This window comes from Astyanax mexicanus, chromosome 3, assembly GCF_023375975.1.
Source record: "Astyanax mexicanus isolate ESR-SI-001 chromosome 3, AstMex3_surface, whole genome shotgun sequence".
Classification (NCBI taxonomy): domain Eukaryota; kingdom Metazoa; phylum Chordata; class Actinopteri; order Characiformes; family Acestrorhamphidae; genus Astyanax; species Astyanax mexicanus.
Genome location: NC_064410.1, coordinates 29,121,395 through 29,141,491, shown reverse-complemented (window position 1 = coordinate 29,141,491; position 20,097 = coordinate 29,121,395). Strand labels below are relative to the sequence as shown.

The window sequence follows — 20,097 nt, the reverse complement described above, 5'->3', positions numbered from 1 at the left end:
GTGCTGCTTTTTAGTGTAGTGTAAATATCATCGCACGGTAAGTGTACCTTGTGTACAAGTGCAATGTCATTCTATATATATATACATATATATATATATATATATATATATATATATATATATATATATATATATATATATATGTACTTGGTGTAAATAAATACCATCTGTTTTCAATTTACTGAGCAATTTCCTTTCTTTGATTTTTGTAATAGATGCTAAACAGATTGTCAAACTTTTAAGTTAAACTTGGCTTTAAGTTTCAAGTGTTGTCGGAGGAAAAAGGTCAGTCTGAGGGGGAAAAGATCTTTCCCCCTAAGCTCTCTTGTTTATGACTCATAATAGACTTTGATGATTCAGAAGATAGCAACATCATTTAGAAATGTCTTTGAAGTTACTTTTACATGATTTACCCAGTCAAGTAAGCCCCCTAATAACATCTTCTGGATGTGGGTGTGTAACACTGGAATGCATTGACTTGCACCAAGACATTGGTGTTCTATTATTTATTGCTTCTCAACTAAATATAGTGACAATGTCTGTAAATGTAATTTCGTTTTGTACGTATTGTACTTAAGTCGTTTTTTTTTTGTGTATTTTTGCTTTAATAAATTTTCTTTTTTTGTGGACTTTTTACTTTAATTTCATTTCAAAGTCAAATACATATGATACATCAGTGCAATTGAGTAAATAAATAATGAAATATATGACATATACAGCTCTGGAAATAAATAGGAGCAAAAATAAGAGACCACTTAATTTATTTCTTTGATTTTCTTTGATTTTACCAAATTGAAAACCTCTGGAATATAACCAAGAGGAAGATGGATGATCCCAACCATCAAAACAAACTGAACTGCTTGAATTTTTGCACCAGAAGTGGCATAAAGTTATCCAAAACAGTGTATAAAGACTGGTGGAGGAGAACATGCCAAAATGCATGAAAACTGTGATTAAAAACCAGGGTTATTCACCCATTTGAACTTGTTTTCTTTGCATTATTTGACGTCTGAAAGCTCTGCATATTTTTTGATATTTGTTTTTCATATATTTCAGCCATAAAGACAGCGAAGTATGCTCCTGATCTGGATCTGATAACGGTATGTAGTTTGTTCCACTATTGGAAAACTAGGTATGAAAACAGTTTGGACCTTACCTGATGTTTGTATTTTAACCAAAAACTTAATATCATACAAACAAAAGATGAAGTCTTTCTTAGACTTCTAAATGAAGTAATGTGCCATCTAAAGCTGGGATGCTCCGCACCACAAAGCTTCCACCATCTTTACATTACATTACAATACATTACATTTGGCCGACGCTTTTGTCCAAAGCGAATTACAATAGTGAAGTACAAAAGTAATAGAAGTTAAAGGTAAAAACATCTTCAGATAGGGCCTAAAGGAGGTCAAAGGGAAATAATGGGATAGAGGAGTGAAGGAGGGGAAAAAGGAAATGAGGTTAGAAGTAGTTAGTGTGTTAGAGGTGTTAGGGGAGTAAGTGCTCTTTGAAGAGCTCTGTCTTCAGGAGTTTATTAAAGATAGCGAGAGATTCTCCTGATCTGGTAGTGGAAGGTAGTTTGTTCCACCATCTTTTATGCATCATCACGCTTTTATTTTAAAATAAGCCAGTCAGATTGCATCACATGAAAGCAATTCCATTCCTAAATTCTTACATTTCCCAAATATAAAAGCTACAAATATTTATATACTAGAAATATAACTCAAAGTTATGTTACAACAAAAATGGCTACTGTATATCGCTGCTATATAATTAAAGGAAACGCATTTGTGTCAAGCAGGTCATTTAAAATATAATTATTAATTTCAGTAGAACACTTTTAAATTGTGTGACAGCAAATTAATCACACTATTACAAATTGTGCTTCACTTCAAAAAACAGTACCGACTATTACATTTCTCTGACTGTCATAAAGCTTTTATTATGTTTAATGGACGAGTCACACTTCTAGAGGTCATGATTTGCTCCTTGTGTATACACAGACACATACTCTTACAGATGAGCACGCAAAGATTAAAGACAAGGGGGTTTCCACTTTCCTCAGCTCGTTTTTCAAATCTAATCCTCCTGTCAATGACGTGTGGCATGTATGGAATGTTTGAATGAGACAGAGTTGGAGAGAGAGGAGAAGGAAAACGGGAAAGAGAATGTGGGTGATAAATGACTCAGCCTTTTTGTTACTGATTAGTGTAAGTATTAGACCATGTTCAAATAGCAGAATTTCACAGAACAAGCAGCACAACTTTGGCAAAGTGTGACCAAAGTCTGTAAAAATTCTTTTCTTTAAGAAGGCTTTTTTCTCATTAACATTTATTAACATTCATTAACATTATTTTATTTTAACTTCATTAACAATGAATAAAAAAAAAACAAGGTATACACAGTGCACTAAATTACCGTGGAGATGCTGAAAGTCTTAAACCTGTTTATTTGAAAGTGTTTTAGAAATGAAAGCAGTAGCCCAGATGTGTAAAGTACTTTGAGAGTATATACAACGCACCAGTTTTAATCTTATTATATTCAAAGGGCGCTCTCTAGTGTTCATTTTTAAAACACAGTGCTTACTTTGTATAACATGAAATAACAGAACATTACAGGTGAGCTGAACCAGCCAGTGAGCAGGGATTAAAAAGGTCCCAGAGGGCATAGAGGCAAGTTCACCTATCAGAATAGCGTTTATAGGGTAGACCTAGCATTAGTAGTAGTTGACTGAGTACAATGAGGGGTTGCAACCATAAAATCTCATATGATGTCCTACTAACCGACACTCTGCCCTTTGAATAATGCTACATGAATACATCAAATTAATGAAAAACAACAAAACATTACTGGTGTCCATTAATAAAAAAAAACATTCTGCAATTAATCTAAATTAATCACATTTTCTTTTGTACATAAGACTAAAACATTTAGTAGTCAGTATATAGAGTAAATGTAAATAAAATAATGAATATAATAATGTGAAAATTCTATTATATTTATAATAGTGGCGTCAATAGAGTCATGCTCACTTAAGTTTCTATAATAATAAGTGTTTAGGTGAAAATAAATTCTGCATGACCAATAACCTTCTCCACTTAAATGAAAGAAATCTGAGCTTATGCTGTTTGGCACTTCAACGCCCTGTGACTGGTTAAATGTCAAACTTTGTGAAACCCCAATTTGGGAACCTTGGAATGATTTACAATTCGGACTTTTTTATATAGAGTTTTATAGCAAAATAAACTCTATTGCCAAAAGTAGTTTTATCAGCTCAGGTCTTTTGCCAAAATTTAATTATTTTTTACACCACAGAATTTGGAGAAGATTACACACGTTCCCTGATTCCATCTTGCCTAGACTACTGTAATTCACTTTATAATGGCATAAGTAGAACTTCTCTGGTGTGATTACAGCTAGTAAACAATGCAGCTGCTAGACTGCGCATGGGCACTAAGAAGCGAGATCATATCATGCCAGTTTTAGCGTCCACTGCTTTTTTTTGTTTTTAAGGTGTTGTATGGGCTTGTACCAGCTTACATTACTGCTCACTATAACCTCTCTACCATTACAGTGAGAAGTATTTAGATCAGTTGATCCGGGCTATTTCTAGGTCCCGGCTAAAGCTCAAGGATGATCGAGCCTTTGCAGTTGCAGCATCAAGACCACTGGACATTAGACCACTGGATACCCCTCTGTTTTAGTTTTCAAAACAAGGCTGATGTGTTGTGTTTGTTATTGTGTATTCGGTGCGTGTAGGTTTTACCCCCTGAATTGTACACAGCACCTTTTGTACTTTACTTTTAAAATAATAACATTTAAATGCTAGTACGTTCATGCTGACGGGGGTATAAAAAATAATAGTGTAGTGTGGTGTGCTTGGAAAATCATGTTTTATAATATGTCAAAGCAGATTTGATGATTTTATATTGAGATATGCTAATGTGTGCTTAGTCTATTTTAAAGAAGAGCTTAAGCCCAGAAGTAGCTGTCTGCGTGTGTGTGTGTGTTTGTGTGTGTGTGTGTGTGTGTTTACAATGCTGTGAGGACCACCGCACGTTTTAGACACTTGAGTAAGAACATTTTCGGGAAGTGAGGTCATTTTGCCGGTGTTACACCATTTTCTGTGACTGTCGGATTCTGTGACCACAGAGAGCGCTATTGCACAGTTTCTGTTCACGGGCACGAGCACGCTAAGTAGATTGCGTAAGCTACGCAGACTCGCTTTATTTTCTCCTTCTGCTGCTGTCGGTCCGCCGGACGATGAGAAACGGTGTTTACAGTTTATTTTGTCTATAAATAAAATAAACGATCTTAAACATGAACGTTTCATTATTAATTCTCTACATTTTCACCTTGTATGAAGAAGGCCGGGGGGGGGGGGGGGGGGGTGTAAAAGATTAGATAAAACCTGAGTAACTGAGTAACAGAAAACTGAGTAACACTAAGAAAATGTTTACTTTTATCCCATTACTTTTATGTTGGTAGTATTGCAAAACAGAAGAAAATGGATTGATTATCTCATACTTTACACCTGTGCTATCATGCTAAACATACATTAGATAATGTGTATCATATTTAAACTGATATATAATTAATTCAAATGGTAGTTATAATGGCCTTTGGGATGTTAAAAGATAATTACATTTATAAAAGGTTTAGGTTATTTTTTCATTGTTTTCTGATATTTTGGAGACAAAATGGGCTGAAACATGATACAACTGTAAATATGTGCCTTTGCCAGGTCCTATCTTAAGCATGAGTTATAAAGTTGTTGTTTTTTTGTGAAAGTGATGCAATCACTGGGCTTTACTCATACTGACAGCTGGCATCAGAATATGTGACCCTATTCCACCTACATTTAAAACAGTGTAAAACTAACCAAATCTTCTCAGATTACTCACCATTCCTTCACCTTTTCAGCTACACACAACACTTATTACTGGACTTTACCATAATGCTTTATATTAAGGGTCACACTTTCTGACAGCTGGCATCAGAATATGTGACCCTATTCCATCTCCATTTAAAACAGTGTAAAACTAACCAAATCTTCTCAGATTACTCACCATTCCTTCACATTTTCAGCTACAAAAACATTTATTACTGGACTTGACCATAATGATTTATATTAAGAGTCACAGATTCTGACAGCTGGTATCAGAATATGTGACCCTATTCCATCTCTATTTAAAATAGTATAAAACTAACCAAATCTTCTCAGATTACTCACCATTCCTTCACCTATTCAGCTACAAAATAAAATCAAGAATGGTATTCAAAGGTAAGCCTTGGCATAGGAGTCACAGATTCTGACAGCTGGTATCAGAATATGTGAGCCTATGCCATTTCTATTTAAAATAATGTAAAGCCAGACAAACCCTCTCAGATTACTCCTTATCCCTTCACCTTTTCAGCTACACAAAGTATTTATTACTGGACTTTACCATAATGCTATAGAATAGGGGTCACAGATTCTGACAGCTGGTATCAGAATATGTGACCCTCTGCCATCTCGACATACAATAATTTAAAACCAGAAAACCCTCTCAAATTACTCACTATCCCTTTACCTTTTCAGCTACACAAAATATTTATTACTGGACTTTACCATAATGCTTTAGAATAGGGGTCACATATTCTGATACCAGCTGTCAGAATCTGTGACCCCTATTCTAAAGCATTATGGTAAAGTCCAGTAATAAATATTCTGTGTATCTTGATTCTGTCCCATCAAACTGTACATTTTCTACAAGTTCTCGTACTAAGACAAAATGCAATATGTGCTTCCATGTGGACCTAATGCAGCGAATTGAAGCAGCTGTTTCTGTAGTATAGTGGTTATCAAGTTCGCCTCACACGCGAAAGGTCCCTGGTTCGAAACCAGGCAGAAACAGGCATTTTCTGTCTTGATTCTGTCCCATCAAACTGTAAAGTTTCTACAAGTTCTCGTACTAAGACAAAATGCAACATGTGCTTCCATGCGGCTCGTATACAATGAGTTTATCAAGTTGTTTCTGTAGTATAGTGATTATCACGTTCGCCTCACATGCGAAAGGTCCCTGGTTCGAAACCAGGCAGAAACAAGACTTTTCTATCTTGATTCTGTCCCATCAAAAAGTACATTTTCTACAATTTGTCTTACTAAGACAAAATGCAATATGTGCTTCCATGTGGGTCTCATGCAATCACTAAAAGCAGTTGTTTCTCTAGTGTAGTGGTTATCACGTTGACCTCACACGCGTAAGGTCCCTGGTTCGAAACCAGGCAGAAACAGGCTTTTTCTATCTTGATTTTGTCCCATCAAACTGTAAATTTTCTGCAAGTTCTCGTACTAAGACAAAATGCAATATGTGCTTCCATGTGGACCTAATGCATTGAAATAAACCAGTGGTTTCTGTAGTGTAGTGGTTATCACGTTCGCCTAACACGAGAAAGGTCCCTGGTTCGAAACCAGGCAGAAACAGGACTCTTCTATCTTGATTCTGTCTCATCAAACATGACATTTTCTACAAGTTGTTGTACTAAGACAAAATGCAATATGTGCCTCCATGTGGATCGTATACAATACTTTTAACAAGTTGTTTCTGTAGTGTAGTGGTTATCACGTTAGCCTCACACACGAAAGGTCCTTGGTTTGAAACCAGGCAGGAACAGGCTTTTTCTGTCTTGATTCTGTCCCATCAAATTGTAAATTTTCTGCAAGTTCTCATACTAAGACAAAATGCAATATGTGCTTCCATGTGGGTCTTATGCAATCTCTGAAAGCAGTTGTTTCTGTAGTGTAGTGGTTATCACGTTTGCCTAACACGCTAAAGGTCCCTGGTTCGAAACCAGGCAGAAACAGGACTCTTCTATCTTGATTCTGTCCCATCAAACATTACATTTTCTACAAGTTGTCGTACTAAGACAAAATGCAATATGTGCTTCCATGAGGATCGTATACAATGGGTTTATCAAGTTGTTTCTGTAGTGGTTATCAAGTTTGCCTAACACGCGAAAGGTCCTTGGTTCGAAACCAGGCAGAAACAGGCCTTTTCTATCTTAATTCTGTCCCATCAAACTGTACATTTTCTACAATTTGTCGTACTAAGACAAAATGCAATATGTGCTTCCATGTGGGTCTTATGCAATCACTAACAGCAGTTGTTACTATAGTGTAGTGTTTATCACGTTCGCCTCACACGCGAAAGGTCCCTGGTTCGAAACCAGGCAGAAACAAGACTTTTCTATCTTGATTCTGTCCCATCAAAAAGTAAATTTTCTACAAGTTCTCTTACTAAGACAAAATGCAATGTATGCTTCCATGCGGATCGTATACAATGCGTTTATCAAGTTGTTTCTGTAGTGTAGTGGTTATCACGTTCGCCTCACACGCGAAAGGTCCCTGGTTCGAAACCAGGCAGAAACAGGCTTTTTCTGTCTTGATTCTGTCCCATCAAACTGTGAAGTTTCTACAAGTTCTCGTACTAAGACAAAATGCAATATGTGCTTCCATGCGAATCGTATACAATGCATTTATCAAGTTGTTTCTGTAGTGTAGTGGTTATCACGTTCGCCTAACACGCGAAAGGTCCCTGGTTTGAAACCAGGCAGAAACACGTATTTCCTGTCTTGATTCTGTCCCATCAAACTGTACAGTTTCTACAAGTTCATCTACTTAGACAAAATGCAATATGTGCTTCCATGTTGACCTAATGCAGAAAACTAAACCAGTTTTTTCTGTAGTGTAGTTGTTATCACGTTCGCCTAACACGTGAAAGGTCCCTGGTTCGAAACCAGGCAGAAACAGGACTCTTCTATCTTGATTCTGTCCCATCAAACATTACATTTTCTACAAGTTGTTGTACTAAGACAAAATGCAATATGTGCTTCCATGTGGATCGTATACCATGAGTTTATCAAGTTGTTTCTGTAGTGTAGTGGTTATCACGTTCGCCTCACACGCGAAAGGTCCCTGGTTCGAAACCAGGCAGAAACAGGCATTTTCTGTCTTGATTCTGTCCCATCAAACTGTAAAGTTTCTACAAGTTCTCGTACTAAGACGAAATGCAATATGTGCTTCCATGCGAATCGTATACAATGCATTTATCAAGTTGTTTCTGTAGTGTAGTGGTTATCACGTTCGCCTCACACGCGAAAGGTCCCTGGTTCGAAACCAGGCAGAAACAGGCTATTTCTGTCTTGATTCTGTCCCATCAAACTGAAAAGTTTCTACAAGTTCTCGTACTAAGACAAAATGCAATATGTGCTTCCATGTGGGTCTTATGCAATCACTGAAAGCAGTTGTTTCTTTAGTGTAGTGGTTATCACGTAAGCCTAACACGCGAAAGGTCCCTGGTTCGAAACCAGGCAGAAACAGGACTTTTCTATCTTGATTCTGTCCCATCAAACTGTACATTTTCTACAATTTGTCGTACTAAGACAAAATGCAATATGTGCTTCCATGCGGATCGTATACAATGAGTTTATCAAGTTGTTTCTGTAGTGTTGTGGTTATCACATTTGCCTCACACGCGAAAGGTCCCTGGTTCGAAACCAGGCAGAAACAGACTTTTTCTGTCTTGATTCTGTCCCATCAAACTGTAAAGTTTCTACAAGTTCTCGTACTAAGACAAAATGCACTATGTGCTTCCATGTGGGTCTTATGCAATCACTGAAAGCAGTTGTTTCTGTAGTGTAGTGGTTATCACGTTCGCCTAACGCGCGAAAGGTCCCTGGTTCGAAACCAGGCAGAAACAGAACTCTTCTATCTTGATTCTGTCCCATCAAACTGTACATTTTCTACAAGTTGTCGTACTAAGACAAAATGCAATATGTGCTTCCATGCGGATCGTATACAATGCGTTTATCAAGTTGTTTCTGTAGTGTAGTGGTTATCAGGTTCGCCTCACACGCGAAAGGTGCCTGGTTCGAAACCAAGCAGAAACAAGCTTTTTCTATCTTGATTCTGTCCCATCAACCTGTAAATTTTCTGCAAGTTCTCGTACTAAGACAAAATGCAATATGTGCTTCCATGTGGACCTAATGCATTGAATTAAACCAGTTGTTTCTGTAGTGTAGTGGTTATCACGTTCGCCTAACACGCGAAAGGTCCCTGGTTCGAAACCAGGCTGAAACAAGACTTTTCTATCTTGATTCTGTCCCATCAAACTGTACATTTCTACAAGTTCTCGTACTAAGACAAAATGCAATATGTGCTTCCATGTGGGTCTTATGCAATCACTGAAAGCAGTTGTTTCTTTAGTGTAGTGGTTATCAAGTTCGCCTAACACGCGAAAGGTCCTTGGTTCGAAACCAGGCTTAAACACGTTTTTCCTGTCTTGATTCTGTCCCATCAAACTGTACAGTTTCTACAAGTTCTTCTACTAAGACAAAATGCAATACATGCTTCCATGTTGACCTAATGCAGTGACATAAACCAGTTGTTTCTGTAGTGTAGTGGTTATCACGTTCACCTAACACGCGAAAGGTCCCTGGTTCGAAACCAGGCAGAAACAGGACTCTTCTATCTTGATTCTGTCCCATCAAACATTACATTTTCTACAAGTTGTTGTACTAAGACAAAATGCAATATGTGCTTCCATGTGGATTGTATACCATGAGTTTATCAAGTTGTTTCTGTAGTGTAGTGGTTATCACGTTCGCCTCACATGCGAAAGGTCCCTGGTTTGAAACCAGGCAGGAACAGGCTTTTTCTGTCTTGATTCTGTCCCATCAAACTGTACAGTTTCTACAAGTTCTCGTAGTAAGACAAAATGCAATATTTGCTTCCATGTGGACCTAATGCAGTGAATTAAAGCATTTGTTTTTGTAGTGTACTGGTTATCAGGTTCGCCTCACTCGCGAAAGGTCCCTGGTTCGAAACCAGGCAGAAACAGGCTTTTTCTGTCTTGATTCTGTCCCATCAAACTGTAAATTTTCTGCAAGTTCTCGAACTAAGACAAAATGCAATATGTGCTTCCATGTGGACCTAATGCATTGAATTAAACCAGTTGTTTCTGTAGTGTAGTGGTTATCACGTTCGCCTAACACGCGAAAGGTCCCTGGTTCGAAACCAGGCAGAAACAGGACTCTTCTATCTTGATTCTGTCCCATCAAACATTACATTTTCTACAAGTTGTCGTACTAAGACAAAATGCAATATGTGCTTCCATGTGGATCGTATACAATGCGTTTAACAAGTTGTTTCTGTAGTGTAGTGGTTATCACGTTCGCCTAACACGCGAAAGGTCCCTGGTTCGAAACCAGGCAGAAACAGGCCTTTTCTATCTTAATTCTGTTCATCAAACTGTACATGTTCTACAATTTGTCTTACTAAGACAAAATGCAATATGTGCTTCCATGTGGGTCTTATGCAATCACTAAATGCAGTTGTTTCTGTAGTGTAGTGGTTATCACGTTGGACTCACATGCGAAAGGTGCCTGGTTCGAAACCAGGCAGAAACAAGCTTTTTCTATCTTGATTCTGTCCCATCAACCTGTAAATTTTCTGGAAGTTCTCGTACTAAGACAAAATGCAATATGTGCTTCCATGTGGACCTAATGCATTGAATTAAAACGGTTGTTTCTGTAGTGTAGTGGTTATCACGTTCGCCTAACACGCGAAAGGTCCCTGGTTCGAAACCAGGCAGAAACAGGACTCTTCTATCTTGATTCAGTCCCGTCAAACATTACATTTTCTACAAGTTGTCGTACTAAGACAAAATGCAATATGTACTTCCATGTGGGTCTTATGCAATCACTGAAAGCAGTTGTTTCAGTAGTGTAGTGGTTATCACGTTCGCCTAACACGCGAAAGGTCCCTGGTTAGAAACCAGGCAGAAACAGGACTCTTCTATCTTGATTCTGTCCCATCAAACTTTACATTTTCTACAAGTTGTCGTACTAAGACAAAATGCAATATGTGCTTCCATGTGGATCGTATACAATGCGTTTAACAAGTTGTTTCTGTAGTGTAGTGGTTATCACGTTAGCCTCACACGCGAAAGGTCCCTGGTTCGAAACCAGGCAGAAACAAGACTTTTCTATCTTGATTCTGTCCCATCAAACTGTACAGTTTCTACAAGTTCTCGTACTAAGACAAAATGCAATATGTACTTCCATGTGGGTCTTATGCAATCACTGGAAGCAGTTGTTTCAGTAGTGTAGTGGTTATCACGTTCGCCTCACATGCGAAAGGTCCCTGGTTCGAAACCAGGCAGCAACAAAACTTTTCTATCTTGATTCTGTCCCATCAAAAAGTACATTTTCTACAAGTTGTCGTACTAAGACAAAATGCAATATGTGCTTCCATGCGGATCGTATACAATGCGTTTATCAACTGTTTCTGTAGTGTAGTGGTTATCACGTTCACCTAACACGCGAAAGGTACCTGGTTCGAAACCTGGCAGAAACAAAATTTTCTATCTTGATTCTGTCCCATCAAAAAGTACATTTTCTACAATTTGTCTTACTAAGACAAAATGCAATATGTGCTTCCATGTGGGTCTCATGCAGTCACTAAAAGCAGTTGTTTATGTAGTGTAGTGGTTATCACGTTTGCCTCACACGCGAAAGGTCCCTGGTTCGAAACCAGGCAGAAACAAGACTTTTCTATCTTGATTCTGTCCCATCAAACTGTACATTTTCTACAAGTTGTCGTACTAAGACAAAATGCAATATGTGCTTCCATGCGGATCGTATACAATGCGTTTATTAAGTTGTTTCTGTAGTGTAGAAAACTACACTTGTAGAAACTGTACAGTTTCTACAAGTTCTCTTACTAAGACAAAATGCAATATATGCTTCCATGCGGATCGTATACAATGCATTTATCAAGTTGTTTCTGTAGTGTAGTGGTTATCACGTTCGCCTAACACGCGAAAGGTCCCTGGTTCGAAACCAGGCAGAAACACGTTTTTCCTGTCTTGATTCTGTCCCATCAAACTGTAAAGTTTCTACAAGTTCTTCTACTACGACAAATTGCAATATGTGCTTCCATGTTCACCTAATGGAGTTAAATAAACCAGTTGTTTCTGTAGTGTAGTGGTTATCACGTTCGCCTCACACACGAAAGGTCCCTGGTTCGAAACCAGGCAAAAACAAGACTTTTCTATCTTGATTCTGTCCCATCAAACTGTACATTTTCTACAATTTGTCTTACTAAGACAAAATGCAATATGTGCTTCCATGTGGGTCTCATGCAATCACTGAAAGCAGTTTCTGTAGTGTAGTGGTTATCACGCTGGCCTCACACGCGAAAGGTCCGTGGTTTGAAACCAGGCAGAAACAAGCATTTTCTATCTTGATTCTGTCCCATCAAACTGTACAGTTTCTACAAGTTCTCGTACTAAGACAAAATGCAATATGTACTTCCATGTGGGTCTTATGCAATAACTGAGAGCAGTTGTTTCTGTAGTGTAGTGGTTATCACGTTCGCCTCACACGCGAAAGGTCCCTGGTTCGAAACCAGGCAGAAACAGGACTCTTCTATCTTGATTCTGTCCCATCAAACATTACATTTTCTACAAGTTGTTGAACTAAGACAAAATGCAATATGTGCTTCCATGTGGATCGTATACCATGAGTTTATCAAGTTGTTTCTGTAGTGTAGTGGTTATCACATTCGCCTAACACGCGAAAGGTCCCTGGTTCGAAACCAGGCAGAAACAGGACTTTTCTATCTTGAATCTGTCCCATCAAACTGTACATTTTCTACAAGTTGTCGGACTAAGACAAAATGCAATATGTGCTTCCATGCGGACCGTATACATTGAGTTTTTCAAGTTGTTTCTGTAGTGTAGTGTTTATCACGTTCGCCTCACACACGAAAGGTCCCTGGTTCGAAACCAGGCAGAAACAAGACTTTTCTATCTTGGTTCTGTCCCATCAAACTGTACATTTTCTACAAGTTGTCGTACTAAGACAAAATGCAATATGTGCTTCCATGCGGATCGTATACAATGAGTTTATCAAGCTGTTTCTGTAGTGTAGTGGTTATCACGTTCGCCTCACACGCGAAAGGTCCCTGGTTCGAAACCAGGCAGAAACAGGCCTTTTCTATCTTGATTCTGTCCCATCAAACTGTAAATTTTCTACAAGTTGTCGTACTAAGACAAAATGCAATATGTGCTTCCATTCGGATCGTATACAATGCGTTTATCAAGTTGTTTCTGTAGTGTAGTGACTATCACGTTCGCCTAACACGAGAAAGGTCCCTGGTTCGAAACCAGGCAGAAACAGGCCTTTTCTATCTTAATTCTGTCCCATCAAACTGTACATTTTCTACAATTTGTATAACTAAGACAAAATGCAATATGTGCTTCCATGTGGGTCTCATGCAATCACTAAAAGCAGTTATTTCTGTAGTGTAATGGTTATCACGGTGGCCTCACACGCGAAAGGTCCCTGGCTTAGAACCAGGCAGAAACAGGCATTTTTTGTCTTGATTCTGTCCCATCAAACTGTAAAGTTTCTACAAGTTCTCGTACTAACACGAAAGGTCCCTGTTTCGAAACCAGGCATAAACAAGCTTTTTCTATCTTGATTCTGTCCCATCACACTGTAAATTTTCTGCAAGTTCTCGTACTAAGACAAAATGCAATATGTGCTTCCATGTGGACCTAATGCATTGAATTAAGCCAGTTGTTTCTGTAGTGTAGTAGTTATCACGTTCGCCTAACACGCGAAAGGTCCCTGGTTCGAAACCAGGCAGAAACTGGACTCTTCTATCTTGATTCTGTCCCATCAAACATTACATTTTATACAAGTTCTTGTACTAAGACAAAATGCAATATGTGCTTCCATGCGGATCGTATACATTGAGTTTATCGAGTTGTTTTTGTAGTGTAGTAGTTATCACGTTCGCCTCACACGCGAAAGGTCCCTGGTTCGAAACCAGGCAGAAACAGGCCATTTCTATCTTGATTCTGTCCCATCAAACTGTACAGTTTCTACAAGTTCTCTTACTAATACAAAATGCAATATGTGCTTCCATGCGGATCGTATACAATGCATTTATCAAGTTGTTTCAGTAGTGCAGTGGTTATCAGGTTCGCCTCACACGCGAAAGGTCCCTGGTTCGAAACCAGGCAGAAACAAGACTTTTCTATCTTGATTCTGTCCCATCAAACTGTACAGTTTCTACAAGTTCTCGTACTAAGACAAAATGCAATATATGCTTCCATGCGGATCGTATACAACGCGTTTATCAAGTTGTTTCTGTAGTGTAGTGGTTATCACGTTCGCCTAACACGCGAAAGGTCCCTGGTTCGAAACCAGGCAGAAACACGTTTTTCCTGTCTTGATTCTGTCCCATCAAACTGTACAGTTTCTACAAGTTCTTCTACTAAGACAAAATGCAATATGTGCCTCCATGTTGACCTAATGCAGTGATATAAACCAGTTGTTTCTGTAGTGTAGTGGTTATCACGTTCGCCTAACACGCGAAAGGTCCCTGGATTGAAACCAGGCAGAAACAGGAGTTTTCTATCTTGATTCTGTCCCATCAAACTGTACATTTTCTACAAGTTGTCGTACTAAGACAAAATGCAATGTGTGCTTCCATGCGGATCGTATACAATAAGTTTATCAAGTTGTTTCTGTAGTGTAGTGGTTATCACGTTTGCCTCACACGCGAAAGGTCCCTGGTTCGAAACCAGGCAGAAACAAGACTTTTCTATCTTGATTCTTTCCCATTAAAAAGTACATTTTCTACAAGTTGTCGTACTAAGACAAAATGCAATATGTGCTTCCATGCGGATCGTATACAACGCGTTTATCAAGTTGTTTCTGTAGTGTAGTGGTTATCACGTTCGCCCATTAAAAAGTACATTTTCTACAATTTGTCTTACTAAGACAAAATTCAACATGTGCTTCCATGTGGGTCTCATGCAATCACTAAAAGCAGTTGTTTCTGTAGTGTAGTGGTTATCACGTTCGCCTCACACGCGAAAGGTCCCTGGTTCGAAACCAGGCAGAAACAAGACTTTTCTATCTTGATTCTGTCCCATCAAACTGTACATTTTCTACAATTTGTCTTACTAAGACAAAATGCAATATGTGCTTCCATGTGGGTCTCATGCAATCACTGAAAGCAGTTTCTGTAGTGTAGTGGTTATCACGCTGGCCTCACACGCGAAAGGTCCGTGGTTTGAAACCAGGCAGAAACAAGCATTTTCTATCTTGATTCTGTCCCATCAAACTGTACAGTTTCTACAAGTTCTCGTACTAAGACAAAATGCAATATGTACTTCCATGTGGGTCTTATGCAATAACTGAGAGCAGTTGTTTCTGTAGTGTAGTGGTTATCACGTTCGCCTCACACGCGAAAGGTCCCTGGTTCGAAACCAGGCAGAAACAGGACTCTTCTATCTTGATTCTGTCCCATCAAACATTACATTTTCTACAAGTTGTTGAACTAAGACAAAATGCAATATGTGCTTCCATGTGGATCGTATACCATGAGTTTATCAAGTTGTTTCTGTAGTGTAGTGGTTATCACATTCGCCTAACACGCGAAAGGTCCCTGGTTCGAAACCAGGCAGAAACAGGACTTTTCTATCTTGAATCTGTCCCATCAAACTGTACATTTTCTACAAGTTGTCGGACTAAGACAAAATGCAATATGTGCTTCCATGCGGACCGTATACATTGAGTTTTTCAAGTTGTTTCTGTAGTGTAGTGTTTATCACGTTCGCCTCACACACGAAAGGTCCCTGGTTCGAAACCAGGCAGAAACAAGACTTTTCTATCTTGGTTCTGTCCCATCAAACTGTACATTTTCTACAAGTTGTCGTACTAAGACAAAATGCAATATGTGCTTCCATGCGGATCGTATACAATGAGTTTATCAAGCTGTTTCTGTAGTGTAGTGGTTATCACGTTCGCCTCACACGCGAAAGGTCCCTGGTTCGAAACCAGGCAGAAACAGGCCTTTTCTATCTTGATTCTGTCCCATCAAACTGTAAATTTTCTACAAGTTGTCGTACTAAGACAAAATGCAATATGTGCTTCCATTCGGATCGTATACAATGCGTTTATCAAGTTGTTTCTGTAGTGTAGTGACTATCACGTTCGCCTAACACGAGAAAGGTCCCTGGTTCGAAACCAGGCAGAAACAGGCCTTTTCTATCTTAATTCTGTCCCATCAAACTGTACATTTTCTACAATTTGTATAACTAAGACAAAATGCAATATGTGCTTCCATGTGGGTCTCATGCAATCACTAAAAGCAGTTATTTCTGTAGTGTAATGGTTATCACGGTGGCCTCACACGCGAAAGGTCCCTGGCTTAGAACCAGGCAGAAACAGGCATTTTTTGTCTTGATTCTGTCCCATCAAACTGTAAAGTTTCTACAAGTTCTCGTACTAACACGAAAGGTCCCTGTTTCGAAACCAGGCATAAACAAGCTTTTTCTATCTTGATTCTGTCCCATCACACTGTAAATTTTCTGCAAGTTCTCGTACTAAGACAAAATGCAATATGTGCTTCCATGTGGACCTAATGCATTGAATTAAGCCAGTTGTTTCTGTAGTGTAGTAGTTATCACGTTCGCCTAACACGCGAAAGGTCCCTGGTTCGAAACCAGGCAGAAACTGGACTCTTCTATCTTGATTCTGTCCCATCAAACATTACATTTTATACAAGTTCTTGTACTAAGACAAAATGCAATATGTGCTTCCATGCGGATCGTATACATTGAGTTTATCGAGTTGTTTTTGTAGTGTAGTAGTTATCACGTTCGCCTCACACGCGAAAGGTCCCTGGTTCGAAACCAGGCAGAAACAGGCCATTTCTATCTTGATTCTGTCCCATCAAACTGTACAGTTTCTACAAGTTCTCTTACTAATACAAAATGCAATATGTGCTTCCATGCGGATCGTATACAATGCATTTATCAAGTTGTTTCAGTAGTGCAGTGGTTATCAGGTTCGCCTCACACGCGAAAGGTCCCTGGTTCGAAACCAGGCAGAAACAAGACTTTTCTATCTTGATTCTGTCCCATCAAACTGTACAGTTTCTACAAGTTCTCGTACTAAGACAAAATGCAATATATGCTTCCATGCGGATCGTATACAACGCGTTTATCAAGTTGTTTCTGTAGTGTAGTGGTTATCACGTTCGCCTAACACGCGAAAGGTCCCTGGCTCGAAACCAGGCAGAAACACGTTTTTCCTGTCTTGATTCTGTCCCATCAAACTGTACAGTTTCTACAAGTTCTTCTACTAAGACAAAATGCAATATGTGCTTCCATGTTGACCTAATGCAGTGATATAAACCAGTTGTTTCTGTAGTGTAGTGGTTATCACGTTCGCCTAACACGCGAAAGGTCCCTGGATTGAAACCAGGCAGAAACAGGAGTTTTCTATCTTGATTCTGTCCCATCAAACTGTACATTTTCTACAAGTTGTCGTACTAAGACAAAATGCAATGTGTGCTTCCATGCGGATCGTATACAATAAGTTTATCAAGTTGTTTCTGTAGTGTAGTGGTTATCACGTTTGCCTCACACGCGAAAGGTCCCTGGTTCGAAACCAGGCAGAAACAAGACTTTTCTATCTTGATTCTGTCCCATTAAAAAGTACATTTTCTACAAGTTGTCGTACTAAGACAAAATGCAATATGTGCTTCCATGCGGATCGTATACAACGCGTTTATCAAGTTGTTTCTGTAGTGTAGTGGTTATCACGTTCGCCCATTAAAAAGTACATTTTCTACAATTTGTCTTACTAAGACAAAATTCAACATGTGCTTCCATGTGGGTCTCATGCAATCACTAAAAGCAGTTGTTTCTGTAGTGTAGTGGTTATCACGTTCGCCTCACATGCGAAAGGTCCCTGGTTCGAAACCAGGCAGAAACAAGACTTTTCTATCTTGATTCTGTCCCATCAAACTGTACATTTTCTACAAGTTGTCGTACTAAGACAAAATGCAATAGGTGCTTCCATGCGGATCGTATACAATGCGTTTATCAAGTTGTTTCTGTATTGTAGAAAACTACACTTGTAGAAACTGTACAGTTTCTACAAGTTCTCTTACTAAGACAAAATGCAATATATGCTTCCATGCGGATCGTATACCATGCATTTATCAAGTTGTTTCTGTAGTGTAGTGGTTATCATGTTTGCCTCACACGCGAAAGGTCCCTGGTTCGAAACCAGGCGGGAACAGGCTTTTTCTGTCTGTCCCATCAAACATTACATTTTCTACAAGTTGTTGTACAAAGACAAAATGCAATTTGTGCTTCCATGCGGATCGTATACAATGAGTTTGTCAAGTTGTTTCTGTAGTGTAGTGGTTATCATGTTTGCCTCACACGCGAAAGGTCCCTGGTTCGAAACCAGGCAGAAACAAGATTTTTCTATCTTGATTCTGTCCCATCAAACTGTAAATTTTCTGGAAGTTCTCATACTAAGACAAAATGCAATATGTGCTTCCATGTGGACCTAATGCATTGAATTAAACCAGTTGTTTCTGTAGTGTAGTGGTTATCACGTTCGCCTAACACGCGAAAGGTCCCTGGTTCGAAACCAGGCAGAAACAAGACTTTTCTATCTTGATTCTGTCCCATCAAACTGTACAGTTTCTACAAGTTCTCTTACTAAGACAAAATGCACTATATGCTTCCATGCGGAACGTATACAATGTATTTATCAAGTTGTTTCTGTAGTGTAGTGGTTATCACGTTCGCCTCACACGCGAAAGGTCCCTGGTTCGAAACCAGGCAGAAACAGTCTTTTTCTGTCTTGATTCTGTCCCATCAAACTGTAAAGTTTCTACAAGTTCTCGTACTAAGACAAAATGCAATATGTGCTTCCATGTGGGTCTTATGCAATCACTGAAAGCAGTTGTTTCTGTAGTGTAGTGGTTATCACGTTCGCCTAACACGCGAAAGGTCCCTGGTTCGAAACCAGGCAGAAACACGTTTTTGCTGTCTTGATTCTGTCCCATCAAACTGTACAGTTTCTACAAGTTCTTCTACTAAGACAAAATGCAATATGTGCTTCCATGTTGACCTAATGGAGTGAAATAAACCAGTTGTTTCTGTAGTGTAGTGGTTATCACGTTCGCCTAACTCGCGAAAGGTCCCTGGTTCGAAACCAGGCAGAAACAGGACTCTTCTATCTTGATTCTGTCCCATCAAACTGTACATTTTCTACAAGTTGTCGTACTAAGACAAAATGCAATATGTGCTTCCATGTGGATCGTATACAATGCGTTGATCAAGTTGTTTCTGTAGTGTAGTGGTTATCAGGTTCGCCTCACACGCGAAAGTTCCCTGGTTCGAAACCAGGCAAAAACAGGCTTTTTCTGTCTTGATTCTGTCCCATCAAACTGTACATTTTCTACAAGTTGTCGTACTAAGACAAAATGCAATATGTGCTTCCATGTTGACCTAATGCAGTGAAATAAACCAGTTGTTTCTGTAGTGTAGTGGTTGTCACGTTCGCCTAACACGCGAAAGGTCTCTGGTTCGAAACCAGGCAGAAACAGGCTTTTTTGTCTTGATTCTGTCCCATCAAACTGTAAAGTTTCTACAAGTTCTCGTACTAAGACAAAATGCAATATGTGCTTCCATGTGGGTCTCATGCAATCACTGAAAGCAGTTGTTTCTTTAGTGTAGTGGTTATCACGTTCGCCTCACACACGAAAGGTCTCTGGTTCGAAACCAGGCAGAAACAGGCTTTTTTGTCTTGATTCTGTCCCATCAAACTGTACATTTTCTACAAGTTGTCGTACTAAGACAAAATGCAATATGTGCTTCCATGCGGATCGTATACAATGCGTTTATCAAGTTGTTTCTGTAGTGTAGTGGTTATCAGGTTCGCCTCACACGCGAAAAGTCCCTGGTTCGAAACCAGGCAGAAACAAGACTTTTCTATCTTGATTCTGTCCCATCAAACTGTACATTTTCTACAAGTTGTCGTACTAAGACAAAATGCAATATGTGCTTCCATGCGGATCGTATACAATGCGTTTATCAAGTTGTTTCTGTAGTGTAGTGGTTATCAGGTTCGCCTCACACGCGAAAGGTCCCTGGTTTGAAACCAGGCAGGAACAGGCTTTTTCTGTCTTGATTCTGTCCCATCAAACTGTACAGTTTCTACAAGTTC

General features: G+C 39.1%; 45 non-coding genes across 45 annotated transcripts; all 45 read left to right on the top strand.

The window, feature by feature from the left end:
- The first annotated feature begins 5,823 nt into the window (after positions 1-5,823).
- trnav-cac (transfer RNA valine (anticodon CAC)) lies at positions 5,824-5,896 on the top strand. The gene has a single exon. It is a non-coding gene; the product is annotated as a tRNA-Val (tRNA).
- A 117-nt stretch (positions 5,897-6,013) lies between these two features.
- Positions 6,014-6,086, top strand: trnav-cac (transfer RNA valine (anticodon CAC)). The gene has a single exon. It is a non-coding gene; the product is annotated as a tRNA-Val (tRNA).
- A 687-nt stretch (positions 6,087-6,773) lies between these two features.
- trnav-aac (transfer RNA valine (anticodon AAC)) lies at positions 6,774-6,846 on the top strand. Its single transcript has one exon. It is a non-coding gene; the product is annotated as a tRNA-Val (tRNA).
- Positions 6,847-7,338: 492 nt separating this feature from the next.
- trnav-cac (transfer RNA valine (anticodon CAC)) lies at positions 7,339-7,411 on the top strand. Its single transcript has one exon. It is a non-coding gene; the product is annotated as a tRNA-Val (tRNA).
- Positions 7,412-7,528: 117 nt separating this feature from the next.
- Positions 7,529-7,601, top strand: trnav-aac (transfer RNA valine (anticodon AAC)). Its single transcript has one exon. It is a non-coding gene; the product is annotated as a tRNA-Val (tRNA).
- A 307-nt stretch (positions 7,602-7,908) lies between these two features.
- Positions 7,909-7,981, top strand: trnav-cac (transfer RNA valine (anticodon CAC)). The gene has a single exon. It is a non-coding gene; the product is annotated as a tRNA-Val (tRNA).
- Positions 7,982-8,098: 117 nt separating this feature from the next.
- Positions 8,099-8,171, top strand: trnav-cac (transfer RNA valine (anticodon CAC)). Its single transcript has one exon. It is a non-coding gene; the product is annotated as a tRNA-Val (tRNA).
- Positions 8,172-8,478: 307 nt separating this feature from the next.
- trnav-cac (transfer RNA valine (anticodon CAC)) lies at positions 8,479-8,551 on the top strand. The gene has a single exon. It is a non-coding gene; the product is annotated as a tRNA-Val (tRNA).
- A 117-nt stretch (positions 8,552-8,668) lies between these two features.
- On the top strand, positions 8,669-8,741 carry trnav-aac (transfer RNA valine (anticodon AAC)). The gene has a single exon. It is a non-coding gene; the product is annotated as a tRNA-Val (tRNA).
- A 307-nt stretch (positions 8,742-9,048) lies between these two features.
- Positions 9,049-9,121, top strand: trnav-aac (transfer RNA valine (anticodon AAC)). Its single transcript has one exon. It is a non-coding gene; the product is annotated as a tRNA-Val (tRNA).
- A 306-nt stretch (positions 9,122-9,427) lies between these two features.
- Positions 9,428-9,500, top strand: trnav-aac (transfer RNA valine (anticodon AAC)). The gene has a single exon. It is a non-coding gene; the product is annotated as a tRNA-Val (tRNA).
- Positions 9,501-9,617: 117 nt separating this feature from the next.
- trnav-aac (transfer RNA valine (anticodon AAC)) lies at positions 9,618-9,690 on the top strand. The gene has a single exon. It is a non-coding gene; the product is annotated as a tRNA-Val (tRNA).
- A 307-nt stretch (positions 9,691-9,997) lies between these two features.
- trnav-aac (transfer RNA valine (anticodon AAC)) lies at positions 9,998-10,070 on the top strand. Its single transcript has one exon. It is a non-coding gene; the product is annotated as a tRNA-Val (tRNA).
- Positions 10,071-10,187: 117 nt separating this feature from the next.
- trnav-aac (transfer RNA valine (anticodon AAC)) lies at positions 10,188-10,260 on the top strand. Its single transcript has one exon. It is a non-coding gene; the product is annotated as a tRNA-Val (tRNA).
- A 116-nt stretch (positions 10,261-10,376) lies between these two features.
- On the top strand, positions 10,377-10,449 carry trnav-cac (transfer RNA valine (anticodon CAC)). Its single transcript has one exon. It is a non-coding gene; the product is annotated as a tRNA-Val (tRNA).
- A 117-nt stretch (positions 10,450-10,566) lies between these two features.
- On the top strand, positions 10,567-10,639 carry trnav-aac (transfer RNA valine (anticodon AAC)). The gene has a single exon. It is a non-coding gene; the product is annotated as a tRNA-Val (tRNA).
- A 307-nt stretch (positions 10,640-10,946) lies between these two features.
- trnav-cac (transfer RNA valine (anticodon CAC)) lies at positions 10,947-11,019 on the top strand. Its single transcript has one exon. It is a non-coding gene; the product is annotated as a tRNA-Val (tRNA).
- A 117-nt stretch (positions 11,020-11,136) lies between these two features.
- trnav-cac (transfer RNA valine (anticodon CAC)) lies at positions 11,137-11,209 on the top strand. The gene has a single exon. It is a non-coding gene; the product is annotated as a tRNA-Val (tRNA).
- Positions 11,210-11,514: 305 nt separating this feature from the next.
- On the top strand, positions 11,515-11,587 carry trnav-cac (transfer RNA valine (anticodon CAC)). Its single transcript has one exon. It is a non-coding gene; the product is annotated as a tRNA-Val (tRNA).
- A 236-nt stretch (positions 11,588-11,823) lies between these two features.
- On the top strand, positions 11,824-11,896 carry trnav-aac (transfer RNA valine (anticodon AAC)). The gene has a single exon. It is a non-coding gene; the product is annotated as a tRNA-Val (tRNA).
- Positions 11,897-12,013: 117 nt separating this feature from the next.
- Positions 12,014-12,086, top strand: trnav-cac (transfer RNA valine (anticodon CAC)). The gene has a single exon. It is a non-coding gene; the product is annotated as a tRNA-Val (tRNA).
- A 304-nt stretch (positions 12,087-12,390) lies between these two features.
- Positions 12,391-12,463, top strand: trnav-cac (transfer RNA valine (anticodon CAC)). The gene has a single exon. It is a non-coding gene; the product is annotated as a tRNA-Val (tRNA).
- Positions 12,464-12,580: 117 nt separating this feature from the next.
- trnav-aac (transfer RNA valine (anticodon AAC)) lies at positions 12,581-12,653 on the top strand. Its single transcript has one exon. It is a non-coding gene; the product is annotated as a tRNA-Val (tRNA).
- A 117-nt stretch (positions 12,654-12,770) lies between these two features.
- trnav-cac (transfer RNA valine (anticodon CAC)) lies at positions 12,771-12,843 on the top strand. Its single transcript has one exon. It is a non-coding gene; the product is annotated as a tRNA-Val (tRNA).
- Positions 12,844-12,960: 117 nt separating this feature from the next.
- trnav-cac (transfer RNA valine (anticodon CAC)) lies at positions 12,961-13,033 on the top strand. Its single transcript has one exon. It is a non-coding gene; the product is annotated as a tRNA-Val (tRNA).
- A 785-nt stretch (positions 13,034-13,818) lies between these two features.
- On the top strand, positions 13,819-13,891 carry trnav-cac (transfer RNA valine (anticodon CAC)). Its single transcript has one exon. It is a non-coding gene; the product is annotated as a tRNA-Val (tRNA).
- Positions 13,892-14,198: 307 nt separating this feature from the next.
- Positions 14,199-14,271, top strand: trnav-aac (transfer RNA valine (anticodon AAC)). The gene has a single exon. It is a non-coding gene; the product is annotated as a tRNA-Val (tRNA).
- Positions 14,272-14,578: 307 nt separating this feature from the next.
- trnav-cac (transfer RNA valine (anticodon CAC)) lies at positions 14,579-14,651 on the top strand. Its single transcript has one exon. It is a non-coding gene; the product is annotated as a tRNA-Val (tRNA).
- A 241-nt stretch (positions 14,652-14,892) lies between these two features.
- On the top strand, positions 14,893-14,965 carry trnav-cac (transfer RNA valine (anticodon CAC)). The gene has a single exon. It is a non-coding gene; the product is annotated as a tRNA-Val (tRNA).
- A 304-nt stretch (positions 14,966-15,269) lies between these two features.
- trnav-cac (transfer RNA valine (anticodon CAC)) lies at positions 15,270-15,342 on the top strand. The gene has a single exon. It is a non-coding gene; the product is annotated as a tRNA-Val (tRNA).
- A 117-nt stretch (positions 15,343-15,459) lies between these two features.
- On the top strand, positions 15,460-15,532 carry trnav-aac (transfer RNA valine (anticodon AAC)). The gene has a single exon. It is a non-coding gene; the product is annotated as a tRNA-Val (tRNA).
- Positions 15,533-15,649: 117 nt separating this feature from the next.
- Positions 15,650-15,722, top strand: trnav-cac (transfer RNA valine (anticodon CAC)). The gene has a single exon. It is a non-coding gene; the product is annotated as a tRNA-Val (tRNA).
- A 117-nt stretch (positions 15,723-15,839) lies between these two features.
- Positions 15,840-15,912, top strand: trnav-cac (transfer RNA valine (anticodon CAC)). Its single transcript has one exon. It is a non-coding gene; the product is annotated as a tRNA-Val (tRNA).
- Positions 15,913-16,697: 785 nt separating this feature from the next.
- Positions 16,698-16,770, top strand: trnav-cac (transfer RNA valine (anticodon CAC)). The gene has a single exon. It is a non-coding gene; the product is annotated as a tRNA-Val (tRNA).
- Positions 16,771-17,077: 307 nt separating this feature from the next.
- trnav-aac (transfer RNA valine (anticodon AAC)) lies at positions 17,078-17,150 on the top strand. The gene has a single exon. It is a non-coding gene; the product is annotated as a tRNA-Val (tRNA).
- Positions 17,151-17,457: 307 nt separating this feature from the next.
- trnav-cac (transfer RNA valine (anticodon CAC)) lies at positions 17,458-17,530 on the top strand. Its single transcript has one exon. It is a non-coding gene; the product is annotated as a tRNA-Val (tRNA).
- Positions 17,531-17,771: 241 nt separating this feature from the next.
- On the top strand, positions 17,772-17,844 carry trnav-cac (transfer RNA valine (anticodon CAC)). Its single transcript has one exon. It is a non-coding gene; the product is annotated as a tRNA-Val (tRNA).
- Positions 17,845-18,080: 236 nt separating this feature from the next.
- trnav-cac (transfer RNA valine (anticodon CAC)) lies at positions 18,081-18,153 on the top strand. The gene has a single exon. It is a non-coding gene; the product is annotated as a tRNA-Val (tRNA).
- Positions 18,154-18,263: 110 nt separating this feature from the next.
- trnav-cac (transfer RNA valine (anticodon CAC)) lies at positions 18,264-18,336 on the top strand. Its single transcript has one exon. It is a non-coding gene; the product is annotated as a tRNA-Val (tRNA).
- A 117-nt stretch (positions 18,337-18,453) lies between these two features.
- Positions 18,454-18,526, top strand: trnav-aac (transfer RNA valine (anticodon AAC)). Its single transcript has one exon. It is a non-coding gene; the product is annotated as a tRNA-Val (tRNA).
- Positions 18,527-18,643: 117 nt separating this feature from the next.
- Positions 18,644-18,716, top strand: trnav-cac (transfer RNA valine (anticodon CAC)). Its single transcript has one exon. It is a non-coding gene; the product is annotated as a tRNA-Val (tRNA).
- A 117-nt stretch (positions 18,717-18,833) lies between these two features.
- Positions 18,834-18,906, top strand: trnav-aac (transfer RNA valine (anticodon AAC)). Its single transcript has one exon. It is a non-coding gene; the product is annotated as a tRNA-Val (tRNA).
- Positions 18,907-19,023: 117 nt separating this feature from the next.
- On the top strand, positions 19,024-19,096 carry trnav-aac (transfer RNA valine (anticodon AAC)). Its single transcript has one exon. It is a non-coding gene; the product is annotated as a tRNA-Val (tRNA).
- A 685-nt stretch (positions 19,097-19,781) lies between these two features.
- Positions 19,782-19,854, top strand: trnav-cac (transfer RNA valine (anticodon CAC)). The gene has a single exon. It is a non-coding gene; the product is annotated as a tRNA-Val (tRNA).
- Positions 19,855-19,971: 117 nt separating this feature from the next.
- trnav-cac (transfer RNA valine (anticodon CAC)) lies at positions 19,972-20,044 on the top strand. The gene has a single exon. It is a non-coding gene; the product is annotated as a tRNA-Val (tRNA).
- The last annotated feature ends 53 nt before the right edge of the window (positions 20,045-20,097 follow it).